Source organism: the organism of the source record quoted next, unplaced genomic scaffold (genome assembly GCF_019419815.1).
Source record: "Pyrus x bretschneideri cultivar Hongxiangsu unplaced genomic scaffold, Pyrus_bretschneideri_v1 Contig11, whole genome shotgun sequence".
Classification (NCBI taxonomy): Eukaryota; Viridiplantae; Streptophyta; class Magnoliopsida; order Rosales; family Rosaceae; genus Pyrus; species Pyrus x bretschneideri.
In genome coordinates this window covers 979,903-988,364 of record NW_025999402.1, presented here as the reverse complement: position 1 = coordinate 988,364, position 8,462 = coordinate 979,903, and the positions used below count along the sequence as shown (strand labels likewise).

The 8,462-nt window shown below is 38.7% G+C and overlaps 1 long non-coding RNA gene across 2 annotated transcripts; it reads right to left on the bottom strand.

Annotated features, from left to right (window-relative positions):
* Window positions 1–1,763: 1,763 nt before the first annotated feature.
* LOC125472358 lies at window positions 1,764–7,115 on the bottom strand. Of its 2 annotated transcripts, XR_007254288.1 has the most exons (3): window positions 6,867–7,115; window positions 6,608–6,748; window positions 1,764–1,779 (listed from the first exon to the last, which is right to left on the bottom strand). It is a non-coding gene; the product is annotated as an uncharacterized LOC125472358 (long non-coding RNA). The 2 variants fall into 2 exon arrangements; XR_007254286.1 differs by lacking the exon at window positions 1,764–1,779 and having other exon boundaries at window positions 6,372–6,748.
* Window positions 7,116–8,462: the final 1,347 nt, after the last annotated feature.

Genomic DNA, 8,462 nt, shown 5'->3' with positions numbered 1-8,462 from the left:
ACAATCAAAGATCATTAAACATCATGAAAACTATAAGTGTTGACGAGGCATTCGTTACTATGATGAGCATGAAACTAGTGCCAAGAATTCATTTAACGCGATTGTTTATAAGCAACCTCCACTACTTGTGAATATAAGTTCATAACTATTAGGTGAAACTCACTTATATTCTAGCGTCAAATTCATGCATGAACATTAAGCGTGCACTCTCAATAAACATACACAAACAAGTTATCAATCACACAGTTAAACGAATTGAATCAATCATTCATGAAATTCCAACCAAAAGTAATCAATTCATATTGCAAGCATAAACATGGTTTCGAATCACCCCCTAGCTAACTAGGGGGATTTAGCCTCTTATAGTCACAAAAAGAGAAATACAATTGAATTTAAACATTAAGCATAAAGGATGGATTACACCTAGAATGCCCAACGAATCCACTTGAATTTCTGCGCGTCTAAGTCCTCTTTCTTCTTCTCCTTGCTGCGGCAGTGAGATTAAATGGATGATTTGGATGTTATTTTGGGTTGGGGATGGATTTAGGGAGGATTGGTGGTGCGGCAAGGTGGTGGAGTGATGGGGGAAAGCTGGAATGGTGGCTGGAAGGTGGAGGAAAAGCTGCGGCTGTTAAGGATGTTGGTGGATGCACAGCTGGACAGAATTGGAGATGGAGGTCACGGCTTAAGAGGAGAATGGTGGCTAAATGTGTTAGGGTGAAAGTATGTTAGGGTTTTTAGAATGGGAGAATTAGGGACTGCGGGTTGTGAAATCAATGGGAGCACGGCTTAAGGAAATTAGGGTGAATGATGAATGGAATTAAAAGTTGCGGCTGATTAGAATAAATGGGATATGGTGGCTACGGATGGAATGATTTTTTATGTTTATTAGGGTGAAATGGTCAGATTTTGGGTGAATGAATTTAGGGTTAGTGGAATGCACGGATTGATGGAGTAGAATAATGGGATTATATGGTTATGGTGGCTGCGGCTAAAGGACTAAAAAATTGGAGAGAATGATGCCCACTTTGAAGAATGAATGGGGAATAAAAAAAATGGTAGATGGTGGCTGAAAAATATTGGAATGGGAAAAAGGGTGAATGCGGATTATGGAATGGTGTTGAATGTGTGACGGCTTATGGGATTTTTGGGTGCATATATGTGAATGTTGAATTCAATGAATATGGTGCGGCTTAGATGTATATGGCTGAAAAGAATCCACTAAACCCCCCCTAGGGTGCGGCTAAATGGTAGATTACTTAGGGTTTTCTGAAATTTAAAACCTAATTTATTTTTTTGTTAATTAAAATTAAGTTAAAAACTTCTAGAATTAGGAAATAAAATCAGAAATTAAAAGGGATTAATTAAAGGGTGCGGCTAGGGTTAGGTTAGGAGAGGGAAATAGGGTTTAATTTCACAACATTGGAATGGGCCTAAAATGCCCCCCCTTGCACGGCAAGGGAAGGGACTTGGGCTAAAGCCCACGGCATTGGTTGGAATTTGGGCTAGGGCATTCGTTTTGTGTCCTAAAGCGCCTACAAGGACTTCAAAGTGGCTAGAAAATACGGACGTTTAAGATTAGGAAAGGTTACCAAAACGGGAAACTTAGGGTTAACTTTCCTAAAATAGGAAACCTTGTTTGAGTAGGATTCCTCGTTTTGGTAAGAATTCATCGTTGGAGTAGGAATTCGTCGTTTCTTCACGTCTTCAACTCATTCATTCCTGTTTCGCTCCAAAAGGCTCCAATTTGCATCTTCTTGCACACTTTGGCCTTATAATCTGAAAATACACAAAAGTGGCCTTAAACACTGAAATAGATAAGTAAACACAACATAAATGCACGAGAACAAACTAATTAAGTCGCATGAATATGCTCCTATCACTCATTCCCAGCAAAAAGCACTTTTTCATGGCATGAAAGGGTAAATACTCAAAAGCAGATGGTGACTCACCTCACCCCAAAAGCTATCTAGGGGAAGAACTTGGCATTCAGGCAAATTGGTCTATAAAAGCAATGAGGAAAACAAACAGAAGACTCTCTTAACCAATCAAACAACTACACTCAACATTGCATTCCAACAGCCCCAGATCAGAAAGCCTTAGCTTACTCAGCTTTTCCCTTTGTTGTACAACCAGAGAAAGTTATCTTGTGTCATGTTTAGAAGCTCTGCTACTTATTCCCTTTGTTGTAGTATCGAATCCCTCTAGGAAAACTAGTTTATATCCCTTTTTCTAAGCCTTCAACTACTATAAAATACAAGGAGAAATGGCTGCAAGAGGACGAACCTTGGCCGACAAGGTTGTAATCTTGCCCGAATCTCCTTTATTTCTACTTAAATAAAGTAGATATGATATTTGTGCTTGTTTCATGTGAACCTATGTCATTTTCAAACACTTTGGTTGAGTTTCACCTTTTCTTAACCATGTTAAGCTCTTTACTTTGGTTCATGTGTTGTTAACTGAATCTGCTAACTAAAGAAATAACTCGAAGGACTTTGAACTTTCCTTATTTGGACATACATATTCACAAGATAAAAGTCCTTGTTTACAAGGCAAGAAATGAACTTTATACAGACTTAACCCATATGTGAATAATCCGCTCGAACTACCCATATGTGAATAATCCGCTCGAACTAAGAAGTCAAATTAACTTGTGTCTCAAGTAATTAACCTGTTTACATAACTAAAAAGACAATATGTTATACAAAGATAGCAATGGCATACTCGAGCTCATATGAGCTTTGATTGCGAGCCTCAAGGCCTAACAAAGGCACCTTTCAAAGTAATAGCAATCTTCCATTATAGTAAATCAAGCTACAAACCTTGCCTGGTGGGCAAGACCCAAGGGGGTTGTGCGAGGGACAAATCTAGCCTGAACAAAGATGATTCCCTAACTTTCTGTTAGAAGTATGCCCACAAAGCCACTAATTTGTGTTAAACTATTATATGTTTCATGAAGGGCAAAGCTTATTGTTAATCACTATTTATTGTATCATGTGTTTAAGCAATAAGGGAATCCAAGGAATGTATTTAATCTAAGAGAGAAGTGATCTAAGTAAGTTAGATTAACGAGACTTTTCTCTTATGTTCATTCTTAAAACGTTCCTAGCCGTAGGATTGCCAATTGGGCATTGACAATCCGTTAAGGTTAGTATGTGTTATGTTAACTCAAGCATGAGTATGACTAGTCTTAAGTCATTTAGTGTTAGACACTAAGACAAACACATATAAGCTCAAAAGGTAATTGAGTACACTGAACTATGATCAAAAGAGAGTTCGAACATACATGTCATATAAAAACTCGTAAGTTGCAATATACAAAGTAGTCCTTTGACTTGAGGCATCATAGTTTTCTGATGGATAGGTCCTTAATCTTTGACTATGTCAAAGGCATTCCATTGAGAGTGTCCACGGCATTATTGGGGTCAAGCTATCTAGTCATGTAGGCATATGAATGCACAATAAGGGATCTCTAACCTTCCACGGTGGAAAGGGAATACTTTGAGATATAATTTGGGAGTCTTTGGCCAAAGCATACGAATATGACTGAAGAATGTTCCAAATCATATTTAATTGAATCATATAGAGAAGTATCACATTGGATAGTAAACATGAAACAAACTATCACTTAAACAATGTGATTCAGAGTATTGTATTAGAGAATGACCGTATTGCATTGTAATTGTAACTCGATAAGTTCTCCAACCACTTCTACTTAGATTGGGTAGCCATGACATACAGCTAGGTGTTACTCATGGTTTGTGAAGCCCTGAAGATTAGCAAACACTAATCTTCATCAAAGGGAAGATTGAAATGTAGTTTTAATTCACAATCAATCGTTAAGAGTAACAATCGCGCGCTGCCTTGCTAATTGGAACCTAATGGATCGTACACCAAGTAAGGATGAAAGTGAAGAAATAAAAATGAGATGGATAAGCAATTAAATGGTTTAATTGAGAATGGTCAAGATTAATTAATTAGTTAAGGTTCGTATTGGGCTTTCAATTTAGTTTCGGGTCTCGAGGTCCAAAAGGGTTTTGGTCCACAAGACCCATTATGTTTAAGTTATATGACAACTAAAACAAATTGGAGCCCAATAAACAAGTCAAAACCGGCCAGAGTGTGAGTGGTATTAAACTTGGGTTAATTGCAAGTTTGCCACTCACATGTGAGGTGGTATAAAAGCATCTTTATTAGTCATTCTCTCACTAGGGTTTTCTTGAGGCAAAAAGGAGAAATTTTTTCTCTCTTTTTCTCTATAGAGGCCGGCCATACTTAGAGGAAAATAGCTAGCAGTCTTCCTTCCTCTAAGTCATTCATTTCATCTTCACACCTCATCCTTGGTGTGGAGACTTAGAAACACCAAACTTTTGGTGTTCTTGGAGTTTCTCTCTTCAAATCCTCAAGGAGCAAAGGAGAAGCAAAGAAGCAACCATCCAAGGAGCAAAGAAGGTGACTTAAAGGCCCTTCACTTGGGTGAATCCCTTGTGTAAACAAGGATGAGCTTCAAGGGTAATGAAACTCAAACTCTCACTTCTCTTTAATTTGTTAAAGAGTCTTTTGGTTCACCATTCACTAGGCTTTGAAAGTCATAGGTTTTAGAATTGTTTTTGAATGCATGCCTACTTTAAATTGTTAATAGTTTGCTTATGTGTTCACATGTTCTCACATGTTACTAGCCAAGAAATTTTTTTTCCTTCACTTTCATCCTCGGCTCCTACTACTCCGGCATCGTCGACGCCGTCGAATCCCGTCTCTAAGTTCAAAGTCTGTGATTGCTGATCGACGTCCATTTCAGATGGGAATTTGAGATAACATAGTCTACGAAGAGCTACAGGCAATTCTCCAGACGCTTCCTTACATTTTCGTTGGGAAGCCCGATCGGTTGTGGCAGATCATCGCGGTGGTGTCAGAGGCGGCAAAACATAGCTTGAAGAGGAAGGGGATGGACGTTCCATTTGGAGAAAAGCCGAGTACATCAGGGCCAAGTAGAGTAGTTGTCTCCTCACACTCGAGCCACATCGGTGTCGTTAGGTTCGACTCAGCCACTGTTCGATTCCACCGAGTTAGGACTGAGTCTGGGTGGGACAAACTTGGTTGAGGATAATAAGTTAGGCGACAAGTTGATGTTTGAGTTGTCGGCGAGTTCCGGTAAGGAGGAGAAGGCGATGGTGGTGGCGAAGGAATGAAAGTCGTGGGAGCTAAAGCCCAAGAGATCGTCGGTGACCGGAGTAAAGATCGTGACTAATATTGAGGCAAATATGGTTTTGAATTAGGGGCGGGGTAAAAGAACAGTTCTTTTTTTTTTCTTTTTTTTTTAATTTTAATTATACAAAAATAAAAATTATTTTTTTATCATTTAAATATTTTTAATTTACATGGAAATATTTAATTAAATTTATGGCATCCAATTACTTGTCACATTAGCACATAACAAAATTTTTGACAAAATTGTGACCTAAGACAACATTGATTTGCGACACCAATTTTTAAAGACTACATTGATTGATTTTCAATTTTAAAAATCATCTTGATGGGGTGAAGTTAATTTTAGTAGCTCACATCTTGAGAGACAACATTACACCATCTGTCTAATAGTGGTGAACTCACTAATACGGTAGGTCACCCCTTTACTAAAAACCAACAGATCCTCTCAGGATCATTTTGGTGAGGATCCTGGAGATCCGTGAATCGTGTCCGTTCATCGTATATCGTGCGGTCAATTTTTGTCAGGTACTGTTGATGTTTAATTTTAAATAAAACTATTTAAAATAATTTCTAATCGTACGATGTACGATTAATGGACACGATTTACAGATCTCCGAGATCCTCAAAGAGGATCCAAATTGGTACAATGTGGTCCATGTTAGGGCTGGGTTCGGTTCTCATCGGTTCGGTTTTTTCTCAAAACCGAAACCGAACCGAAATTTCGGTTCGGTTCGGTTCGGTTCAATTTTATTTCGGTTTTTTTCGGTTCGGTTTCGGTTTTTTTTTTTTTTTTTTTTTTTTTTTTTTTTTGTTTCCTCCAAAATTATGCCTAGACTTCTTATGAAGCCACGGCCAACTCAGTGCCTGGTTTTTCTAAGAACAGATCCCCCAAACAACAAGCTCCATCCAGAGACCTACAGCGTAAGAAAGCAACCTAATTCCAATGTCCTTCTGAAAGAAATTGACATTCACATGCCACAACAATCACATTTCATAAACGTTAAGCGTTCTTGGAAACAGTTCCACTCTCCCTCAACCAAAAGCTCCATCCTGTATATGAAGCAGATAACATAAGTATACTAAACATACACACTCCGCACTCTCGTGAATCAAGCTCCAAATGCTTGAATTCAGCTCCAAAATCATAGTCCCTCAATTGTGCGTAAGATAATAACATCAATCAAATTCCAATACGATTTTCTCACTCAATCCGAAATCAAAAACACGAAATACACAGTTCATGAACAACAAACACCCAAACAGCAAACCATAGACATACAAACTAAAAACCCATCAAAATTGAGCGGATTCTAACACCAAATTAACTCCTATAAATTACATTCTTCGCCAAAAACCAGTACTTTCATCAAAATTAAAAAAATTCAAGAGAAATACTCACTTGACTCGAGTCAATCTTCGAGAGCGTTCCTCCTCAGCCATCAACTCCTCCTTCAACGACTTACCCTCCTCCGCGCACACCCTCCTCAGCCATCAATTAGGCATTTACCTGGATCACAGAGTCCGTAAAATTCATCGACATCTGCGAGAAACCAAAACCACCGAAAAGGTCAGAGATTTCCAAAACCCGAAAGAAAATTAAGAGAGAGAAACAGAGAAGAGAGAGAGAGAGAGAGAGAGAGAGAGAGAGATTGGAGTACCGTCAGTTAAAGCGCGGACAACGGCGTTTCTCCGTGCACTGTAATCCTTGAAGATCTCCTCCACCGTTCGCGGACTCGAGGCCATCTCCATGGGATCTAAAAGGGAGCGTTTTGGGGAAGAAATTGGGAATCTAGCGTTAGGGTTTCAGTGCAGGGAAAGAGTTCGAATTAGAGAGAGGGAAGGGGAAAAGCATGAAGACAGATCGGAGGAGGAGAGAGATGCATGTAAACGTGCGAGGGGAGAGAGAGAGACAGAGAGGGAGGGAGAGAGAGATGGGTTGGAGTCTAGAGAGGAGAGGGAGGGAAGAGAGGCAGGGAAGGGGAATGAAAAATAAGGAGGAGGAGGGTTAGGGTTACAATAAAAAGATTAAAAAATTTAAAATCATCTCACAAATTCTGGAGGCATGAGGGTTCGAACCCATGCCTCCATACTTGTAAAGTTTCATTGAAACCAACTTGGCAACAAGTTCTGTTTTGTTATGATTGTATGACTAAACTATTTATAAATATTCAAAAAAATTATATATATCGGTTCGGTTCGGTTCGGTTCGGTTTCCGCGCCTCAAAAACCGAAACCGAACCGGTCAGATTCGGTTCGGTTCGGTTTGACAATTTCGGTTCGGTTTTTTTTCGGTTCGGTTTTTTTCGGCCTCGGTCCGGTTCGGTTGTCGGTTTTTTTCGGTTTTCGGTTTTTTGAACCCACCCCTAGTCCATGTCCCGTAATTAAGAAATACCAATAAAAAGTCTCCTACTCTCCAACAACAAAGGAGGCTTTAAATGAGCAGCTGTTTTGTTGTTAGTGGGGCTCATCTACTGAGATGGACAAAAGAAAATACAAATATAGTACTTTGTGTTCATTTTTTTGTGGGGTAGAATTTTTTGCGTCCCAAATATTCCTGTTGAAAAATCAGATTTTAAAGTGTAAAATGTCACATCTTCTATATATATATAATATAATATTTGTTTTTTGGTCCAAAAAGAATGTCACTTCTTCTATTGAAGATGCTCTAACAATCAAATATGGCACAAGGCGTTGAATTTTGTACAATGGCAAAGCCAATCGAGTAAGACTTTTACAAAGGTGCTTTGTGGTGAGAGAAGTTGAGAAGGGGCATGTCAGGGCTGGCCTTGAGTATTTAGAGATCCTGTATAAAATTTAGATGAAGGCCTTTCATTTTTTTATGCTATATTTTCTTAGTTACTTTTTATTTTTTTCAATTTTGTTATCTATAAAATTAAAAATACTACAAATTAGTGCACCAAAAATAAGTTTGTTTGATTGGACATGAATTGTTCCTTATCTTCAAAGGTCTTGAGTTCAAATTGGGTAGAACAGCTAAACCACAAGTGCTAGAACCGAAATTAGTATTATATTGCGCATTTAAATATATGATACATTCTTTTGTGTACATGTATTGAAAATTTAGGGGGCCTTCCGAATCAAGGCCTTGTGCAATGCACCTTTGCACACTCTCAAGGCCAACTCTGGGGCACGTATATGGGTTAGGATCTGATCCGGACGCGACATATATTCTAACACACATTTTTGTGAGACCCACTCCGTAATATATTTCAACAATCCAATCACCTATTTTT